General features: G+C 51.2%; 1 protein-coding gene and 1 long non-coding RNA gene across 8 annotated transcripts in view; one reads left to right on the top strand and one right to left on the bottom strand.

Annotated features, from left to right (window-relative positions):
• Window positions 1-20970, top strand: part of ZNF667 (zinc finger protein 667) — a 55327-nt gene that overhangs the window by 2474 nt on the left and 31883 nt on the right. The window contains exon 1 of one of the 6 annotated variants that reach the window (XM_082709549.1): window positions 15877-16003. The exons of 1 other annotated variant lie outside the window; for it this stretch is intronic. The gene's annotated coding sequence lies outside the window, so the exon portion shown is untranslated. 4 more of the 6 variants (XM_082709550.1, XM_082709551.1, XM_082709548.1 and 1 more) reach the window with 4 other exon arrangements.
• LOC309852659 lies at window positions 13631-16967 on the bottom strand. 2 transcript variants are annotated; one of them, XR_014305314.1, is made up of 4 exons: window positions 16878-16967; window positions 16334-16664; window positions 15780-16044; window positions 13631-14048 (listed from the first exon to the last, which is right to left on the bottom strand). It is a non-coding gene; the product is annotated as an uncharacterized lncRNA (long non-coding RNA). The 2 variants fall into 2 exon arrangements; XR_014305315.1 differs by having other exon boundaries at window positions 16874-16960.

Below are 20970 nucleotides of genomic sequence, written 5' to 3'. Positions count from 1 at the left end.
GATGTGCTGTGCTCTGACATTCATTAATGTTTTCATTCCTAAATCCTAAAGAGGTCTTTGGCCCACTTTGGCTTTGGCATCTGGGCTATTTGGGGCTGAAGGTGATCGAGACCCTGTAGGCCCCAGAGAAACTTTTGCCCTTCACTTAACTAACTACCTAGAAGACTCCAAACTGGGGGTCTTTTCCAGAATTAGAGCTGTTACCGAAGACAGGTTTTATCTGAGGGCCCCATCTGCAGGGCAGGGCAGACATCTATTACAACACGTGTGTTCTTAGTGCCCTGCTCCCCTCTGAGGCTCTGGCCCCCAGCCCTGTCCTCAGCTCCGCGTGGCACGGAGACCTGCCTCAGCCTTCCTCTCTGTCTTGAAACCTCTCGTGTATGTGGGGATCCTGCATGTGCAGAATTAAATTTGGTTTTCCCCTGTGCATCTGTCCCATGTCAGTTTAATTCTTAGGCCATCCAGAAAACCCTCAGAAGGGTAGAGAATTTACCCCAAACAGTTGCCAAGTTACCCCTTGTGCTAAGTGAACAGCCCAGGGAAGACTCCGTTTCTTTGTTTCTTCCAGCTTCTAGAAGCTGTTGTGTCTACCCCTCCATCCATATGTTGAATCCCTAAGTGTTAATATTTTGGTGTTCACAGGTGGGGCCTTTGGGAAGTGATTGGGTTTGGACGAGGTCTTTGTGGTGGAGTCCCTGGGGTGGATGGCATCCTTATAAAGGGTTGAAGGGACCAGACCTTTATCTCTCTCTCTGACTCTGTCATTTTTCCTCCCCACAATATATTTTGTAATAAAGGTATAACCATAAATATAGTGCTTTCCTGACTTGTACCAGCCCCGTACTAGTGGGAGCCTCTGAATCTGTAGCCAACTTGTGCAGAAGCAAAGATGGGCTGGAAGCCCAGCATCCAGGGGCTGGTGTGCGATGTGGGCGCCACGTCGTACTACATGCAGTGAAGTCCAGCCCCTGAGGCTTCCCTGTAATGCTGTTACCACTTATTTCTCCGCTTGCCCATGAGAGCTGGTCTAGAGCTAGGCTGGTGGTGTTCCAGCGGGAGCATTCCTGCTGTGGGGCGGGGGGTGGGGTGTGGGGAACGTATGGGAAGAGGCTGTTGTCCACCCCACCGCCTCCTCATGTAGGCAAGAGGTCATTTGGCAATGGTTGGATCGCTTAAGAAAACCCAAACTGACCACTGATCTAGGCAACGCCCCTACTTTATTAACGCCGACATGAGCTGCCAGTTGGGGTGTTTCTGAGGGTCCAAGCGAAATGCCAACACCCAGCCCTCACTTCCCTCCCCAAGCAGCCAACTCAGAGGGGCATAAAAGTGTGCCCTTCTCCTCTAGGCTCTTTGGCTGGTCTGATCATTAAATTGGTATAAGACAGATTAACAGGAGGAAACCAAAAGCTTCATAAGGTTAGTACCTCCTGTGCATAAGGGAGAGACCCAGGAAAATGGAGTGAGTGAAGTGGTGGAAGCCATTGCCTCTAATACCGGCTTCCCTGGGACAGAAGGTGGTAGAAGTCAGTCATGGAGGTGACCTTGAAAAGCCCAGCGAGCAAGAGCAGGTCCTTGTGCAGATTTTCCGTTGATAGAAACTTCCTAGAAATTTCTAGTCCTAGCCCTCATACACAGAGACACCCTCACAAATGGAAATTTCCCTTAGAAATGTAAATGTCACTTACAAAGGGTCATGACTCAGTTTTTAGAGCTTGTCTTGTGTTTGCAGTTTTTTAAAAATAACCTGCTTTGGGCGCCTGGGTGGCTCAGCGGGTTAAGCCTCTGCCTTTCAGCTCAGGTCATGATCTCGGGGTCCTGGGATCGAGCCCCACATCAGGCTCTCTGCTCAGCATAGAGCCTGCTTCTCCCTCTCCCTCTGCTTGGTGCTCTGCCTACTTGTGATGTCTCTCTGTCAAATAAATAAATAAAATATTTTTTGAAAAATATTTTTCTGCTTTTAAAAATCAGCTTAGGGCGCTGGGGTGGCTCAGTCAGTTAAGAGTCTGCTTTCTGCTCAGCTCTTGATCTCAGGGTCATGGGATTGAGCCCCACGTCTGACTTCCAGCTCATCAGGGAGCCTGCTTCTCCTGCTGCCTCTACCTCCCCCCACCCCCACTCATGCTTTCTCTCACTCTCTCATAAATAAATAAAAACCTTTTTAAAAATGATACATATTAGCTGTTTAATAGAATTCGTATCACTAATGATAGTTGCAGTGACTGACTATTTGTTATGTGGTGAAGTATGTAAAACAGGCACACTTTGCTGTTTACTAAACCTTAGTTTACCCTTGACAGTCCCCATTTCGCCAATAAGAAAGTCACACCTGGAGCAGGCTTTCTCAGTTGGGCAGGCCCAGCACATCTGCTGAATGTCAGAACCTCCCCAGTTAGCCGCGATATTTTCCCGCCTCTGATTAGAATGATATTATAGTGATTTATAAAAACAAATATTTATTTGGTCCTCATCCCCATTCCTGGCACAGAGCTCCTAAAACCTGGGAATTCCTGAGAGTTGCTTCAATGATGAAGGTGCTTTTAACTGATGTATGAGGGGACTTTGGGCAAACACCCAGGGGTCGGTCTGGTTACCAAGGGAACCAACCAACCAAGTCTTGGCTGGTGGCAACTTCCAGTCCCATCCCTGACCTCTGGGGTTGGGAGAAGGGCCGGAGGTTGAATCCAACACCAATGGCCAGTGATTTCGTCAGTGATGCCTATATAATGCACCGCCACAAAACCCTGAAAGGGCGGGCTTCTGAGAGCTTCCAGGTTGGTGAACGAGGGCAGATGTGAGGAGGTCTCCACACACCCTTCCTCCATACCTGGCCCTAAGCATCTCTCCCATCTGGCTGTTCTCGAGTTACCTGCTTTTATAATAAACCAGTTTTCTAGAGAGTCGGAATTCTGTGAGGTGCTCTAGCAAATTAATTGAGCCTGAGGAGGGGGTCCTGGGACCCTCTGATTGACAGCTGGTTGGTCAGAAGCTCAGGGACAACCTGGATTGGTATCTGAAGGTTGGGGGAGGGCAGTCTTATGGGACCGAGCCCTTCACCTGTGGGATGTGATGCACTGTGTGGTAATGGCATCAGAACTGGGTTGAATTGTAGGACGCCCCACTGGTGTCAGAGAATTACTAGTGACACCCGCAGACAACAGGCATTGCAGTTAGAGGCAGAGTCAGAACATGGAACCCCTTTCTAGATTCCTAGGGCCCCATTCCCCCCAAGAAAGGCTCCTGCTCTCTTTTGACTTAAACGAGATCATGAGAGAAGCACCAGGATCTGTGCCGCACGCTTCCATTTACTTTGGGGTCACCTGGAGCCTCCATCCCAGAGACTGGGCTTCATTTGGCCCCAGCGGGTACGCTCCAATTTTTTTCTTTTAAGATTTTATTTATTTGAGAGAGAGAGAGAGAGAGAGAGATCATGAGCCGGAGAAGGGGCAGAGGGAGAAGCAGATTCCCCGCTGAGCAGGGAGCCCCATGTGAGATTCGGTCCCGGGAGCCTGGGATCATGACCTGAGCCGAAGGATGCCCCCCCTGACTGGGCCACCCAGGTGCCCAGTGCTGCTCCAATTTTTAAGGAAATGGTAATTGCACAGCTGGACGGAGGCATTAGTGAACAGTAGCGATAATTTTGGCAACACAAGGGTGTGGAGTCCCCACACTGTGTACCTTAAGCTCACACGGTATTACCTACTACGCGTCGATTCTGTCTCACTCAGACGGGAAGGGAGAAGGAGCTCCTCTGGTGCCCAGTCCAGGCTGGCGGCCAGGACATCTTACCCCAAGAAGCACCTCCTCAATCATTCCTGGAACTCAGAGCCCATGCTGGGGCGAGGGTGACAGCTGCACCTCAGCGTCCTTTGGGATGGGGTGGTGTGGGCAGGCGGTGGGCAGACAGATACGCAGCCATGAGTGTGGCACGTGCTGTGATGAGGAAAAGTATGGGATCTCAAGGGATCACAAGCAAGTCAGTACTTCCTTCCCCCACGCTCGGAGAGGGGAAGGTAGGGCCAGGGTTTCTCCAGGAAGACTTCTGGGAAGAAGTGCTGTGCGGTATAAAGGAAGGGACAGATTGGGTGAAAGAGGGTAAAGGTGGTACGTCACTCTGCCCATGTTCTACTCACAACAAACACCAAGGAGGCTGAGTAATGTGGCCGTGACTCAGCGTGCTGTGGACCAGCCCAGTGTCTGGTTCCCTCACTGTCAGGAGCAGCCACAGGGCCCACGGTCAGATGCATCTAGTTATCATGACTCAGCAACTCTGATAATAAAAGTCACGAGGTGCAGTCTGCGGAGTACACTCGGAGCAGCAGCAGTTCTGCCAAACCTGGGACACACAGTAGGTCCTTAAACCCCTCTGGCCCCCCGGAGAGATGCTTTGCCTGGTTTTACAAATGCGGCCTCTCTCTGAGCCTCAGTTCCCCCTGCTGCCATTCAGGAGGCACAACTCCCTTATGAGGAATAAGGAAGTCACACCTGGTGCTCCCAGCACCCAGCAGGACCACCTCCGATGGGAGTAGCTTTCTGAAGGCTGGTGGGCCCCAGGGGAGAACTCGCGCGCCCTCTAGTGGTTGAACGGCACACGCCATGGTGCCACCTGGTGTCCGCATGGCGCCATTGCGCAGCCGAGCTCAATGAGGGGGGTTGCTTGTGAGCTGCGGTTCTTGAACTCGGTTCTCACCAGGCAGATGGTGCAGGTGAGGGATGCTGGCAGGCTGGGAGTCATGGGGAGCGATGGGGATAGTTGAAGATGGAATCCATCCCATATCCCTAGAAGAGTGTTGCCACGCAGGGATGCAGACCTAGAATTCCCCTCAATTGTGATCCCCCCCCCCCCCAAGAAATCCCAGTTCACGTGGAAAGTGTCTCTATTTTTAGAGACAGATACTCAGAGAAATTGTTTTGTGAACGCTGTGTTGGCCAAACACGTCCAGAGGCTGGCTGTGTAGCCTGTGGCCCGCCATCTTGTGATACCTATTTGTTTGGTCTTGCAGGATTTTTTATTAAAATCAGTGGAGTCCTCACCCCGTTTTTGGCGACCGCAGTGGTGAATTTTATGTGTCAACTTGATTGGATCGTGGACAGCTCACTCAGTTAAAGCTGAGTTCTGGGGGAGTCTGAGGATGTTTCCAGAAGACGTTGGCATCTGCCTCCGCAGACCGACTGACGCCGACGGGCAGCACCCAGCTGGCTGGGGGCCCAAATAGCACAAAAAGCCCAAAACAGTGGGTGAAGGGCAGATTCTCTCAGACTGACCCTGACCCTGGAATATGCAACACAGGCTTTCCTGGGTGTCCAGCGTGCCGACGGCAGGCTGTCGGTCTTCCCAGACCCCATAAACACACAAGCCAACTCATCATAATAAATCTCTTCGTGTGACCCTGCACGGACCCTGCACTGTGTGGGTCTGGTTCTCTGGAGACCCTTAACATTCAGTGGCTTTTTATTGAGTGCCTGTTATGTGTCCCATGCTTTACCTGCATTATTGTCATATCATTTTCCCTGCAACTTGAAGGGTAGTGATTATTAGCTCAGCCTTAAAGCCAGTAGTTTATAATAGCGAACATTTCTTTAGCCCTAGGCACAAGCTAGATGTTTTGCCAAGTGCAATATATAAGTGATTTCATTGAGTTTCTATGAGTTTCAATGACCCAGAGTCATTGAGGTGGACTCTGCTGTTACCGAGACAGGCACAGAGAGGTTCAGTGCCCTCCTCAAGGCCACACAGCTTTAGATGTTTATAAAACTGGCTCTTGGGAGTGCCCGGAGGCTCAGTTGGTCAAGTGTCCGACTCTTGACTTTGGCTTCAGTCATGATCTTGGGTTGTGAGTTTGAGCCCACTTCAGGCTCTGCTCAGTGTGGAGTCTGTTTGAGATTCCCTTGCACTTGCACACTCTCTCTAAATAAATCTTTAGAGTTTTAAAAAATATTTATTAATTAGAGAGAGAGAGAGCTCAAAAAGTGGGGGGCTGGGGCAGAAGGAGAAGCAGACTGTGTTGCATAGGGAGCCTGATGAGGGGCTCGCTTGATCCCAGGACCCTGGGATCACAACCTGAGCCGAAGGCAGATGCTTAAGCCACCCAGGTGCCCATAGAATTGTTTTGTTTTTAAATTTTTATTTATTTACTTTAGAGAGAGAGAGAGAATGCACAAGTGCAAGGAAGGGCAGAGGGGGAGAGAGAGGGATAAGCCAACCCGATACTGAGCACAGAGCCAGACACGGGGCTCATCTCAGGATCCAGAGATCATGACCTGAGCTGAAATCAAGAGTTGGGACACTCAACCAACTGAGCCACCCAGGCACCCCAATAAATAAACTGTTTAAAACATAAAATAGAATTATTTTTTAAGTTTTAATATGTACAATGTCCACATGGTTTAAAAGTCAAATTTAGGGCGCCTAGGTAGTTCAGTCATTAAGCATCCGCCTTCAGCTCAGGTCACAGTCTCGGGGTCCTGGGATCGAGCCCTGCTTTGGTCTCCCCGTTCAGCGGGGAGCCTGCTTTTCCTTCTGCCTGCTGCTCCCCCTGTTTGTGCTTTCTCTGTCAATAAATAAATATTTTAAGGTGAAATTTTAGAAAGTGAAATTTATGTAAAAATTTAGACAAAGGGAGGTTTCACTCACATCTCATTTCCATGGATTCTCTGGAAGTAACCATTTCCATTTCTTTTTATCATTTCTTTCCTGGCTTCTTCTGTAAAAGGCATGACACATTTGACACTCGTTATTGTTATTATTAATAAACACCCCAGATGCAAACACATAGAGGGGATGAGGGGACAGACCGTATCTGCCCCCTCTTCCCACCAGTATCTTGTGATGCAGATTCCAGAAGATGAAGCATGGGGGGTACAGGACTTTGCAATGCCGTATTACATTAGCGGTGCAAGAATCAGGGCAGAGAATTTGCTGGAAAATGGAGAAATGTGAAGGACCCAAAGAACAAAGCACTGGGTGTTCCAGTCTTTCCCGTTATAAATAATTAGACTCCACTCGCCTGTGCAAATCAGGGACCATCCAACTTTATTACTGTAAAGGACTTACATGGCAAATATTTCAGACTTGCCAGCACCCAACCTCCATCATAATTGTCGGACTCTGTCACTGTTGTACAAAAGCCGCCGCAGACGACAGAGAAACCGTGTGGTCTGTGGCCACTGTTGCTCGGCGCCTTCCACACCCCAAACACCGTGGTGAGTCAATGGGATCACACTGCTGGGCACGAGGCATCTGCAGCGCTCACGGAAGCAAGTGGGAGGCGGCTCTGCCCAAAGACAAGGGACAGCCCGGAGCAGGGTAGCGACTTCAACAAACAGAAAATGGAGGATTTGTCAATGCAAGAGAGCTTGCCTGTGGGACCCCTCCCAGCCACCTGCCTGATGGCACTCTTGCTGAATGTCCTTGCCTTTGAGGCAGCACTGGCATAAAGACTGCCGAAACTTCTGGAAACATTTCTCCATAATTTCAAACTTAGCAAAGATAACTCTATGGCATCGAGGGAGATTTCTTTTCCGTGGGCTTTGTGAAATGGACTCTCTAGAAGTAAGGCAGGAGTCGTGGGTATGAGGACTCATGAGGTCTGGGTCTTAAGTTGGCCCTGCCCCGTTTTTCTTCGCTTTTGATTCAATCTTAAATTAAGGTACTATTTTATTTTTTACGGATTTGTATTTTATGTGGATTCTCTCTCTCTTTTTTTTTTTTTAATTTTATTTTTTTCTCTGTCTACCCAGTGTGGAGCTTGAACTCACAACCCAGAGATTAGGAGTTGCATGCCCCACAGACTGAGCCAGCCAGGCTCTCCCTCACCTTTTTCTTTTTTTTTTAAGATTTTATTTATTCATTTGACACAGAGAGAGAGAGAGATCACAGGTAGGCAGAGAGGCAGGCAGAGAGAGAAAGGGAGGGAAGCAGGCTCCCTGCTGAGCAGAGTGCCCCATGTGGACCTCGATCCCAGGACCCTGAGATCATGACCTGAGCCGAAGGCAGAGGCTTAACCCACTGAGCCACCCAGGTGCCCCTCCCTCACCTTTTTAAAATATATGTTTATAAAAAATAAAAAATTATAAAGTAAAAATAAATAAATAAATAAATAAATAAGATTTTATTTCTATGGATTTTTTTTTAAATTTATAGTAAAATTGACATTTCTTTGCACCAAGAAAGTTGAAGGGTGGATGCTTGGCTGGCTCAGCTGGTTAACTGTCTGCCTTCGGCTCAGGTCATGAACCTGGGGTCCTGGGATCCAGCCCCGTATTGGGATCCCTGCTCAGCAGGGAATCTCCTTGTCCCTCTTGCTCTGCTCCCCCCACCCCTACTCATGTGCTCTTTCTCTCTCAAATAAAATCTTAAAGGAAAAAAAAAGCAGGATGAAGGGTACAACGATTTGGGAGGAGTGAGAGAAAACATGGATACCAGGGAGAGCGTGCTATAAAACTTGCATGTCTGATGCCAACGTAACAGATCGCCCGGCTTCTCAACACTCTTTTCTCTTTTGTTGAAAGTGTGTCATTTGCGGGCATGGCGTGGTGGGTAAATATCTCATCTCTTAAGTTAAAATTCAAATCCCACTTCCCCTTTCGAGAAAGCTACTTTAATTGGAATGTGTCTCAGTTTCTATGGCAACCACTGAACTGCACACTGTGCCTCTGTCCCATCTTTCAGCATGCTGGACATAATTCAGAATCGCTCTCTTTCTCTCTGGCTGGCTAGCCCCATTTATCTGGCACTGAACACAAGCTAGATTAAATAGGAAGAGAGAATATCCTTCCATAGCATTTTTTGAAATATGTCATGTGACTAAGTCATTCATAGGGCCAGACAATTGTTTTTGGTGTTTATTTGTATATCTTTCTTTTTAAAAGCTGCGTTTGAATCCAAGTCTGAAGCCTGAAAACACCATGGGTACAGACCTCTCTCTGACAGCCAGGCAGGAACACATGAAAGAACGAACAGTGAAATCAGGCCTTCTTTTGAGAACACTCCATGCACCATTTCTCTTCTGCTCCCCTGTGGTACAGGGGTTGGGGCTCACGGCTTCTGAAATCCCCAGCCAAGAGTGAAGGTATAATTCCTCTCTACCGCAGATTCTCCAAGATGAGAACGTCAGCACGCTCCTTCAAGGGTTGCCACTATCACGACCGTTTTTGTAAGGGTTGTGATGTGTAAATAGTATCTCTTGGGCAAGATACGACTGTCACCCAAGAACTTGAAAGGCTGGTAGCCTGACGATCAGAGGGTGTGAGATCTTAATATGATTTCGGATACGTCAGCGTGTGGTGCACAGAACTGCCAGTGATAACAGGAAGGTGAAGGAATAGACGGATGGAGACGAGGAGGGAAGAATCAAAATGCCACCACACTGGGGCTTCGCCTGTCCTCACTCCTTACCCTCATGTCATTCCCCCATCCTTCCGCAGCCTCCAGGAAGACTGTCGTATTCCTCACTTTGTAGTGTAGGACCAGGAGGCTCAAAAGAATTGACTGGTTTTGTGAAAATAAGAAGCCAGGGCGACTGGATGGCTCGGCCGGTTGGGTGTTAGGCTCTTGATTTCAGCTCGGGTCCTGATCTCTGGGTTGTGGGACTGAGCCTGTGTCAGCGGGGAGTCTGCCTGAGGACGCCCCCTCTCCCTCGGCTCCTCACCCTGCTCGTGCATACTTTCTCTCTCAAATAAATAAATTTTTTGAAAGAAAAGAAAGCCAGTGATGCTTGTAATAGGGATGTAATTAAGCATAATAATGGAGGTCACAGGGCTACTCATCAGGGGAATTTTGTAAAGTCCCAGGTATCTTGCCACTGGAATGCAAAGAGTCGATCTGGTTGCTCTAGCCACCAGAGCCAGAGGGAGGCTGCCGTGACAGCTGTGGTTAGGAATGAGGCCCTAGTGACCAAGGCAGAGTCAGTCTTCTGAAGGGCCAGGGACACCATGTCCCTAAAGTCCAGAATGGGGACACCCAGGGTGTTGTGAGTAAGACACAGCAGACTGGAATGGAAGTTGACAAGGAGTTGTGTGTCATGGGAAATGTCCCTGCGGGCATGACTAGCCCCCCACAACCTCATCCCCATAACCCATGCCTCCCCTTCCCTGTTCACATGGCAGAGCTCTGCAAAGTGGTCTTGAGGTGAAGTGCAGGAGGGAGTAACTTCTGATCAGAGTCAGGTCGATGACGCCGCCGATAAGCCCATCACCAGGCCTCTCAGAGGGAGGCCTGGGAGCCCCTCGCTCAGGTGGGCTGGAGGCTGGTGCAGAGCCCAGAAGGCACCACATCAGAGTCCCAACGGGCATCTCAGCCCACAGAGCGGGTGAGGCATCCTTTTCCAGGGGGGCCTGGTGTTCCCTTCAGTCTGGAGGAAGGCTTTTTAAATTTTTAAGATTTTATTTATTTGACAGAGAGCACAAGCAGGGGAAGCAGCAGGCAGAGAGAGAAGCAGGCTCCCCACTGAGCAGGGAGCCTGACTCAGGACTTGATCCCAGGACCCCAGGATCTTGACCTGAACCGAAGGCAGACACTTCACCAACCAAGCCACCCAGGTGCCCCAGGAGTGACAGTATATTTAAGGGAGAAACTGTATGAGCAGTTGGGAGGATTGGCTAAATCAGAGGATACTGCAAAATGCAGAACTATGAATCCGTTGAAAAGTCACATGGAAGAAGTTTCTGTCCATATAAGACAGGGCTTGTGAGCCCCCTCACTGGTGAAATTCGGTCAGGGCAGCTCTTCAGGGAGAGCGGTGTGTCCACCGTGAGATGTTGGCAGTGCCCCTGGCCTCCGCCCGCCGGACCCTGTGGAACAGTATGACCCCTCTCCGAACTGTGTCAAGCCAAACTCTCTCTATAGGCCACTTTGTGGCCCACAAAGATTAGAGCCACTGGTGGTGAGAAAGGCTGTGATCCGTCTCTCCATTCGATCTGGCCGCCTGCACACCGGGGTCCGTCTAGCTGCCAGGAACACGTCACGCACATGAAAGTGACCAGGGTGAGTAAGAAATCAGTCGTCAAGCTTTGTACAACGAGATCCAAAGTGCCTATGAATTTGCCACCAGGAGAAGCATCAGTGTTGGGGCGCCTGGGTGGCTTAGTCAGTGAGGCGTCTGCCTTCGGCTCAGGTCAGGATCCCGGTGTCCTGGGATCAAGTCCAGCATTGAGCTGCCTGCTCAGTGGGGAGCCTGCTTCTCCCTCTCCCTCTGCTGCTCCCCCTGCTAGTGTTCTCTCTCCTCTTTCTCTCTCTGTCTCAAATAAATAAAACCTTAAAAAAAAAAATCAAACCTCAGTACTGCAAATACTGTCTGTGCTTGTTCATTTCCTCCAGAATCCTTTTCATCCCTCTGAATAAAAAGGATGCTATTGTTGATCTCTTCGTTTGTAAGCACGAGGAAATGGGCCATTTCTCTCAAGTTCCAGAGAGAGGAACTCATGCTTCCCGGATACCCAATTAATCTGCTCTCATAGTCCAGGAACATTTGAGGATAGCACTGAGAGATGGGCCTCCTGGGCTAGACGCGCACCCTCTCGCCCTGTGCTGTGCCCCATAGACACTGGACAATTAGAATGAGGGGCATCACGTGTGTCCTGTCTCCTTTGCCACCCACCGACTTGCCCTGCTCAGAGCTGGGCGGTTTTAACCAGGACCTTCCAATAACTGTGGCTCCTTCTCTGGGGGAAACAGTGCTGCCGGGGTGGGAGCTGCTGAGAAGTCGTCCTGAGTGCTCCCGTGGGGCCTCCCTTTTGGGAGAAGCTCAGGTCTGTGCCTGGGGCATCGCTCTTTGATTTGATTTCCACAGGAAGGGGTCCAGCCGGAGGAACTGAACTGTCAGCGATTAGGGGACCTAAAGCTCTTTAGTGGTTCCAACCACATCCCTTTCTGCTTAGTCATTATACTGAGGGAGAAATATCTCAAAGATAATTTATTTATTATCAGATAGAATTGTGGTAAATGGATAAGTGTGGCTTCCCATGATTTAGCCATAATAATGTGGTCTGGCTTTACATTGGGAAGAGTAAGAACTTCTTATTTTAGAAAAAAAGAGGGGAGGGTAGTGTAAGCTATCAAGATGAATATTGAAAATAATTGGTGTTCTACATAGATGGCCACTGTCAACAATTTGGTCTGTTTCTTCCCACTTCTGTTTCTCTGAGCAAGTTTATAACGAAGTGTTCAGGTAGCCACGGTTTCTCCCAATTCCTTCGGAGCCTAACTAAGGACTAAAAGTCTACCCAGGGACACCTTTGGGGTGGCCTGTCTCTGCCTTTATTTCTTCAGAATTTTCCTACGCAGGGCCAGGAAATGAGCAGACCACAGACAACAGAAAATAAACCTCTGGGGCTCCTGGGTGGCTCAGATGATTGAGTGTCTGCCTTTTGCTCAGGTCATGATTTCCAGGGTCCTGGGATGGAGCCGCATGTCAGGCTCCTGGCTCCTGGCTCCTGGCTCCTGGCTGGGTGGGGGGAATCTGCTTCTCCGTCTCCTCGTGCCTCTTCCCCTGCTCGTGCACTCACTCGCTCGCTCTCTCTCTCTCTCTCTCTCTATTATGGATGAATAAAATAGTAAAGAAAAAAAAGAAGAGAAAAAGAAAATAAACCTCTTTTCAAACATACATAGAATCCTTTTCCTATGACCATATATTTGGTCAGGTTACAAAGCAAGCATCCATACCTCCAAAAATTGAAATGACAAGTGACATTTATGCTCACATGTAGGAGGACCCTGAGATCATGACCTGAGCCCACTCACATACACACATGCATATGATGTCACAATCAACCGCGTAAATTTCCAGTAGTGATCGGAGAAGTAAAATATAGGTCTGTGGGAAACAGAGGAGCCTGATCCTCGGTCATCAGAGGACAGGAAGTTCTGTCTGTCTGCCTAGTTGCACAATCATACAGAATATACTAGGCTGGCAGAAAGGTGTAGGTAAGAGCACCTTTTATATAGGACATTCAACAAAATGCAATGATTTGCAAGAGTGTGCCTGCGTCTGCCGGTCAGAAACACCGACAGCCTCCTGTCCGGCTCCAGACCATGAGAAATAAATTCCTGCAGTTCATGAGGTATCTAGTTTAGTTGCAGCAGCCCAGTCTTTGCAGATTAAGTAACATAGTATCAATTGTCCCCACTTTTTAAAAAATTATTAACTTGTTTGTGCCCTTAAATATCCTTAAATATGAGTTGTTTTCTTTGAATAGCATGGGATTTTTTGGTGTGCCCAGGTTGTTGGTGTCTGCCTTCTGGCTGAAACACTCACTCACTGTACGTGCAGTATAGGTGCTGACGTGTCTGGATTTAAAGCCGACTCTGCCATTTGCCCCACCTGCACGGTGGCACTATACACTGAGGAGATTAGAGGAAAACGACAGTCGTCGTAAAGTAGAGGAGAGACAACAGTTTTGACACAAATGACTGTGTGACGGGGGGCTGTGGGAGGATGGAACGTGGAAATAGTGAACGCTATGGTACTCATTAGCGCAGTGGCCCAGATGTGTTTGCTTAAGAATGTTTTGGGCAAGCAGTAATTTCTCCTGCTGATCTGCCCGGGACAGGTGTAAAGAAACCAAGTGTGTGACTGCAGATTTCGATGGTGACACGTGGTGGACACCTGACTGATACTCTAAAACGAGTGAGTTTTTTGTGAAGATTTTATTTATGTATTTGACAGAGATCACAAGTAGGCAGAGAGGCAGGCAGAGAGTGAGGAGAAAGCAGGCTCCCTGCTGAGCAGAGAATGCAGTGCGGGGCTCGATTCCAGGACCTTGCCTGAGCCAAAGGCAGAGGCTTTAACTGTGAGTTTGTTTTTATCACACAACAAAACGTCTCAAAATAGGCAGCTGTTATCCTTGCCTCAAAGGCTCCGTGAGTCTGTGCCTGGGAAGAGCTGGCATGAGAGACTATACGGGCCTTCTCTTGGGCTAGAGGGCAGCAAGTCCTCTCAGACAAGAAGCAGATGCTACATGTGACGGCATATCTGTAGGACTCCCTTCTATCAGAGAAAGAGACATCCTTTCTTTCCTTTCAATCCTCCAGAACGCTTTCTTCTATAGTTCTGAGGTGAGAAACGAAGGCAGAAGAAAAATTATTGAATTTCCTTATTACTTACAGCCCACTGACAAGTCCTGGAAAAAGGCAGAGTGACATTCCTCTAGGAACTCAGCTGCCAGGATGTTGACACTTTGCTAAGCGTAAAAGGCAATTCCACTAGACTACCTCCCCTCCCCCGCCCCATCCTCTAAGTCTCCTTTAACATATAAAAATTCTGTTGGAGGCCGCCTGGGTGGCTCAGTTGTGAAGCTAAGCGTCTGCTTTTGGCTCAGGTCATGATCCTGGAATCCTGGGATTGAGCCCTGCACTGTGCTCCCTGCTCGGTGGGAAGCCTGCTTTTCCCTCTCCCTATACCCCAACCCCCGCGTTTGTGTTCCTGCTCTGTCTCTCTGTCAAATAAATAAAATCTTAAAAAAAAATTCTTTTGGAAACTTCCTTTATCTCTACATAGACCCCCTCAAATACATGTTGGCATTCATCTCCGGGCGTATGACCCACCAATGTAGATCTGAAGGGTCTCATGACTCAGGTTTTATTAGACGGTAATAAATGGCCTTTTTGTAACAATAGTTAGCCCTTTGAAAGTCCTGAAAATCTTGCTTCCAAAATTCTGTAGAGACTTACACTATTCCTAACCCTCTTCCAACTTGAAAGTATATAATAAGCCACTCCTCCTGACCCCAGTGTAGTAACTCTTTCCTTCCTTCCTTTCTTTCTTCCTTCCTATTTTTTTTTTTTTAAGATTTTCTTTAATTTTGAGAAAGAGAAGAGAGCATGATTTGGGACAGGGGCAGAGGGAGAAGCAGGGAGCCCAGGGAACCCAATTCCAGGACCCTGGGACCATGACCTGAGCCAAAGGCAGATGTTTCAGCCACTAAACCAGCCAGGCACCTCCCCACCCACCCCCAGTGCAGCTCTTTCTGCCACAGGTCCTGTGCCCCATGCTTTAATAAAACCACCTTTTTGCACCAAAGACGTCTTAGGAATTCTTTTTTAGACATTGGCTTTGAGCCCTAGCATCTTTCCTACATCAATCTCCACGATTGTGTATACCACCTCTATTAGTTATGATTCTACTGTTTTATACCAGCTTGGCAAAATTCTTGCACATAATAGAAACTAAAGAATATATTGAATAAATAAAAGAATAAATGAAATACTAAAGTGGCTTAAGATCAAGCTCTAAAATATCATTGTGACTTTGTGCCAGAAATTTCTGGCTTGAACCCAGAGCTCTCAAAATTTCATTTGTTAAGAAATTGCGCAGTCTCTCAATCTCAGGTTTGTATGCTTAAACTATCAGGATTTATTTATTCATACCTTCATTCCCAAATTCACTTAGCAGCCTCAGGGCCTATGGATTACCCCCCCCCCCCCAACGCCAGTGAACTCTTGAGGGAACTCGCCTTCCCCAACAGCAGGTGTTAGCTTCAAGGTGTCAGTCAAATTCCAGAGGCCAGCGAGAAACCGACAGAACAAAAGACACGTAATGGACTGTGGGCCTGGTTCCGGTACAAGCTTGTTGCCTTCCACACATTCACAGGATTATTGGGAGACAGCTGCCTCATTCAGAGAAACGGGCAGACCAGGGCCTTACCAGGATTTAGGACATCTCAGCCCTGGCCCTCTGGTTTCTCTATAGCTATGCAGTGTCCAAATTCATAAAGCTCTCTTCGGTGCATTGCTTCCCAAACTTTCCCACCAAAGTTTCCCTAAACAGCAGAAAGAATGATACTCTTGGGAGGTGATCTAAGGAAAACGCAGAACTGCCAGATTGCAGGTTTTCTTGGCCATCCCCTTTGTTCCAGCACCACCAGGTGTGCAGAAGAATCTTCCTGTTCAAGAAGCAGCTTCCTCCAAGGAAAAACCCCTGAAGGGGTGAACAGGACAGGGGTTTTGAAGTCCCCAGGACCTGGATTCAGAAATCAGCTCTGACCTTTGCTAGCCCTGCTCCTTTGGGTGAGTACTTTCCTAATCTCCTTGTGCCTCCATTTATGCACCTGGAAACCAGAGATTTCAGTTAGAAACAACTCTGAGTAGGGTAAAGGATTAAATAAAACCTTAAGTGTGGGATTCCTGGGGGGGGGGGTTCGTCGGTTGGGGATCTGCCTTCAACTGAGGTTACCATCTTGGGGTCCTGGGATGGAGTCCCACACTGGGCTCCCTGCTAGGGGGAGTCTGTTTCTCCCTCTCTCCGTCTCTCTCTCCCCCTTCCCTTTTCCACCCCCATTCATGTACTCTCTTTGATACATAAATAAAATCTTAGAAAAACACAATACAAAAACAAACCTTAGGTGGAAAAGACACTTTTGACCAGGGACTGTGATGTGCTAGGTGCTAGCAGCAGGGGTGGTAGTAAAAGTCCTAATAATCATCTCTGGTAACTGCTATTTTCATATCACCACTGCTTTGTCACACAATCGGAAATCCAAGAATTAGTCCCTCACACATTTCCTCTTAGTATCTAGCCCCCGGAGGGTCTAGGTCATCCGGTCAGGCCAGCGCAACCACAAACCCTGGATTTGCACCAAACAGGCTGCAGTACCGCGCTTTGCAGTAAGAAGTAGGTCCTTGTCCTTTGCCCCTTCCTGTCGCTGAGCTCCCCAAACCGTTGGAATTCCTAAGGGAGGAGAGAGTGAAGGGTGTCTTTTGTCATGTCAAAGGCACCGCAGTGTGGGAGTGGGGGTGGGGGGAGGGACAAGGGACTCCTGGGGTGAGGGCTGTGGTCAGGGGAGCCAACCAAGTGACTAGAGGGCTCGAGCTTTCACTCCCACCCCCCCAGCTCTGTGGAAGGAAGAGGGGCTGGAAACCAGTCACCAACGGCCATGCCTACGTAAGGAAGCCTCTGTCCGGGCCCTCCAGGCTGGCGAACACGCGGAGGCCCCGCCACGGCCGAAGCCGGGAGCCCACTCCCGCGGACTCCGTCCGGCCGTTTTAGGACGGCTGGCGACCTAGTGAGTGGACGTTTGTCCGAACCGCGTGCACCGCTCTTCGCGTGTTGGTCGAACCCGGAGAGGCGGGTCACGGGAACCTCCGACTGGTGCACTGGTCGGGGTGGGCGCGGGCCCGGGCACTGGGCTCCTAACCGCGGGCGTCAGAGTCGTCCCGGCCCCTGGGTCGGAATCAGGCTGAGCGGAGGAGCCCGCCGGGGTCAGAGGACGGTCTGAGGGTGGGGAGAAGAACGGAGCCTGCACACGCGGTCCCAACCGTGGTTTCACACGCGTCCTTACACGAGCGCGCGCCTGTACAAACGCAGCCTCTGTGCACGCGCACTGCCCCACAGCCGCGAGGGCCGGGACCCAGGGTCAGGTGGGAGGTCAGCTCAGCTCCTAGGCCCCACGAATCCGTGTCACAGCTGCTCTGCCGTCGTGCGAAATCAGGCAAAGTCCGCACGCTTGCGGGACGCACGCACGCCCCGAGACACACACAACGACCCACCCTGCGCCTCCCGCTCGCAGACGACCAGGCGCGGGGTTCGCGACCGCAGCGCACGCCCCACACCTCTCAGACCCCCAACCGCGAAGGGGGCGGGGCCTCGGGCCCCGCCGCCGCGCTCGGCCGTGACGTCATCGCGCGCCGCAGGAGCTCCGGGGAAACTTGGGCTGCGGGCCGGGGAGGCGCCACGCGAAGGGTCCTGGGGTTCTTCGTTCTACGTAGGCGCCAGTGGGATTCCCTGCGGGCTTGGAGGAGCATCCTTCCTCCGTCCCTCTCGCGGGTCCTTTCGACTGCGGCCTGACAGATCTCTGCCAGCGCAAGCCCGGGTCCCTCAATCGCACGTTTTGGGCCTGGCCCTCTGGGGCCGCTCCGCGCGGCGCCCCGAAGGCCCCGAGGACGTGCATTCTGAGCTCGCAGTGCGCACGCGCGAGTGCGCGCGGCAGCACCCGCGGGTGAGCCCTGCAGTGCGAAGTGGAGGGCGCTGAGTCGAGAAGCCCCCGGACGGGCATCTGCGGGTGTGCACGCGATGAGGGTGGCCAGCCGCGGAGGCTGGGTTTGGGTCAATGGATCACGGAAAGACTGCGTCTGAGGGCGTCAACGTAACTTAGCGGGAGGAGCGAGTCCGCGCACTGCGCGGTAGGGTCTGGTGTGGGCGGCCCCGTGTGAAAGACGGGATGGTGCAGGGGCGGGGCCTGGCGCGGCGCGTGCGGCAGCGCCCCCAGGGCCGCTCTGATTGCGCGGCAGTGCTTACGTACGTGCCTTGCGCGAGCGGGAGGGGGGAGTGAGGCTCAGGCCCAGCCTGTGGGAAGGTCCCGGGAGAGGCGAGTGAGCGCGTGCGCGCCGCGTGGCTTTGTTTAGGGGCGGGGCTGGAAGTTCCTGGGGACGCCCAGTGGGCGGGCCGGCGGCTGGTCTACGTGTTGCTCGTGTGAGGGGGCGGGGCTGGCGGTGCGTCTGGGGTTACGGAGGAGAGTGCGCAGGCGCGGCCGGGCGCGGGATGCTGCGCAGATTTTGGAGTGGGCGCTACCCGGACGCGATCCCTGGGGACTGAGGTGAGTGTGAATGCGTGTCTGTAAAGTGGTGAGGTTGTGCGGGGTCGCGGGGCGGTGCGAGGTCGTGAGGAGGTGCGGGGTGGCAGGTCGGGGATGGTGCCCGGTCAAGGGCCCGGGACGGTGGGGGGAGGCGTGACGCGGGGCTCGAGCTACGCGCCCGGGGCTGCGTGCATGGTGGAGGCCGGCACTGTTCGGGATGCGTGGTGGCGGCTGCGTGCGGGAGACGGACGGCAGGTGTGGGAACGGGCGCCTGTCCCGGACCGTGGGCTTCCCTGTGCGGGGCGGGACGTTTGGGAGCGGGGAGCGGACGCGTGCAGGCAGCACGGAGGCTCCTGTTGGCGGAGCGCGTTCGTGTGCTGCCTCAGACCCGGGGGCCGGTGCTCGCCGTGTGGGACGCCTGTGGGGTTGCACTGGCGTATCTGCCCCGACGGGAGGGTTTTGCGCGGCTGCGCGTGCTGCCCGCCCGGCTGGGGTAGGAAGGAGGCCGGAGTGCCTTTCGGTGAGAGGGAGTTCGCGCGGAAGCGGGCGCCCCAGGGCGGGAGAAGCCAGCCAGTGACACGGGTGCGACCCCGGCTTAGAGCTGTGGGTGCCGTGGGTCGTAGCGCTGGGTGTCGTGTGAGGTTCGGGGGTGGAGGTAGGGTCGCGGTGCTGAATGCTGGGGGGGGGGGGCTTCGGTCTCAGAGCCTCAGAGGAAGGCCCCACGGTGGAGCGCGGTGCTCCCGGTAGCGCAGCTACCTCAGTGTGTAGGGGAAGGGAGAGCATGGCCCACGTGGCCTCGTGGACCGCTGGCTGCGGGGGCCTCTCCTCTCCTTTCTAACGGGGGACTCCAGGTTCCGTCACTCACCACTCGTGCAACTTCCAGAGAGGTTTTGGAAATCCACTTCTCCTCGTTTCTCTTCCCACGCAGGGATGGTAGTAGTAGTGATTTTAGCCTTGTGGACGGTGAGGAAATATGTAAGTTGAGTGTTTGATTATTAAATAATGACCCCAAGGATCTCACACCCACCTAGAGAGCAAGATCCAGGGGAAGAATAGCAGAAGTTGAGCCCAGAGCGAGGGTTTGGGAATCATATAAAATAACCCTAAAGTCTAGGCTAGATAGGTTCAGAATTCTCTGGTCGGGGTCCTGGGAGGGCAGTAGTGGGGTGTGGGAGGGGAGACTAGGAGTCCTGGATCTTCCAGAATGGAGATGTCTCGAGGTAGCCTGTGAGCTGAATATCCTGGGTTGGGAAGTAGCAGGGCCCAAGGAGTAGTATTTCCCAATGACACAGGAATTGGAGATGTTTCTGTGTCAGACCAGGGTTTCTCATTCTTTGCATTGTGGATATTTTGGGCCAGGTAATTTTTTTGTTTAGGGGTGTGTGTGTGGTTGGGGGGGGGGCCTGCCTGTTGTAGGATGTTTAGCCTTATCCCTAGTGTCTACACACCAGATGGCAGTAGCACATCCCCCTCCTCTACGGGCTGTGAAAGCAAAAATGTTTCCACACATTGCCAGGTGTCCCCTGATGGGCAGAGTCACCCCAGTTGAGAACCACTGGTGTATAGGGCACACCATGGACTTTACTAAAGTGTGAGAATAGGTAGGAGAGTTGGGGGGCTGGAGGAGAGAGGTGATAAAGGGATGATGATCTCTAGGTGAGATAGTGTCTATGGTCTGCAGTCTGGGTGGGCTCTGAGAGGCATCACTTACTTTGTGGTGTAGTGGCCTGCCATGGGTCAGGCACTGTGCTAGTTAACTGGCTAGACCAATTGCAGTTAATCTGGAGTGTGCATTTGATAGGAAGACAGTTCAGTTTATATTGAGCAGTCATAAGTGGTTGGAAGTACAGCAGGGTGAAGGGATTATGGCTTAAGCACAGGATCAACACCCAGATTTCCCATCTCATTCAACTCCAAAGCTGGAAAGGGCCACCAGCAGTGACTTGGTGGTATCCTTTGATCAGGGAATCCAAGAGTTTGGCTTTGAGCTTATCACAGACTTTTCTCCTTCAGCACTAAGGTCTGGGTTTGGGGCCGGGGCGGGGGTGGATCTGATCTTTTGCCCTGGCTCCTGAGGCTCATAGATACTGGCATAATGGTCCTAAACTATGGCTTCTTGGGGCTCCGAGGTTGCTCAGGTTAAACGTCTGCCTTTGGCTCAGGTTATGATCTGGGGATGCTGGGGTTGAGCCCCATGTGAGGCTCCCTGCTCGGCTGAGAGCCTGCTTTTCCTTCTCCTGCTCCTCCTCCCTCTTGTGCTCTGTCTCTCTCTCCCATGTAAATAAATAAAATCTTTAAAAAATAAAATGAACGATGACTTCCTATTAGCATCACCTTGGAAAGTTTTTACTTACTCATTTTTTTTTTACCTATTTTTTTAAAGATTTTATTTATTTGACAGACAGAGATCACAAGTAGGCAGAGAAGCAGGCAGAGAGAGAGAAGGGGAAGTAGGCTCCCTGC

The sequence above is a fragment of the Mustela nivalis genome, assembly GCF_964662115.1.
Source record: "Mustela nivalis genome assembly, chromosome: 18".
Classification (NCBI taxonomy): domain Eukaryota; kingdom Metazoa; phylum Chordata; class Mammalia; order Carnivora; family Mustelidae; genus Mustela; species Mustela nivalis.
Note: the sequence above shows the minus strand (reverse complement) of the source record. Positions and strands in the feature narration are given on the sequence as shown.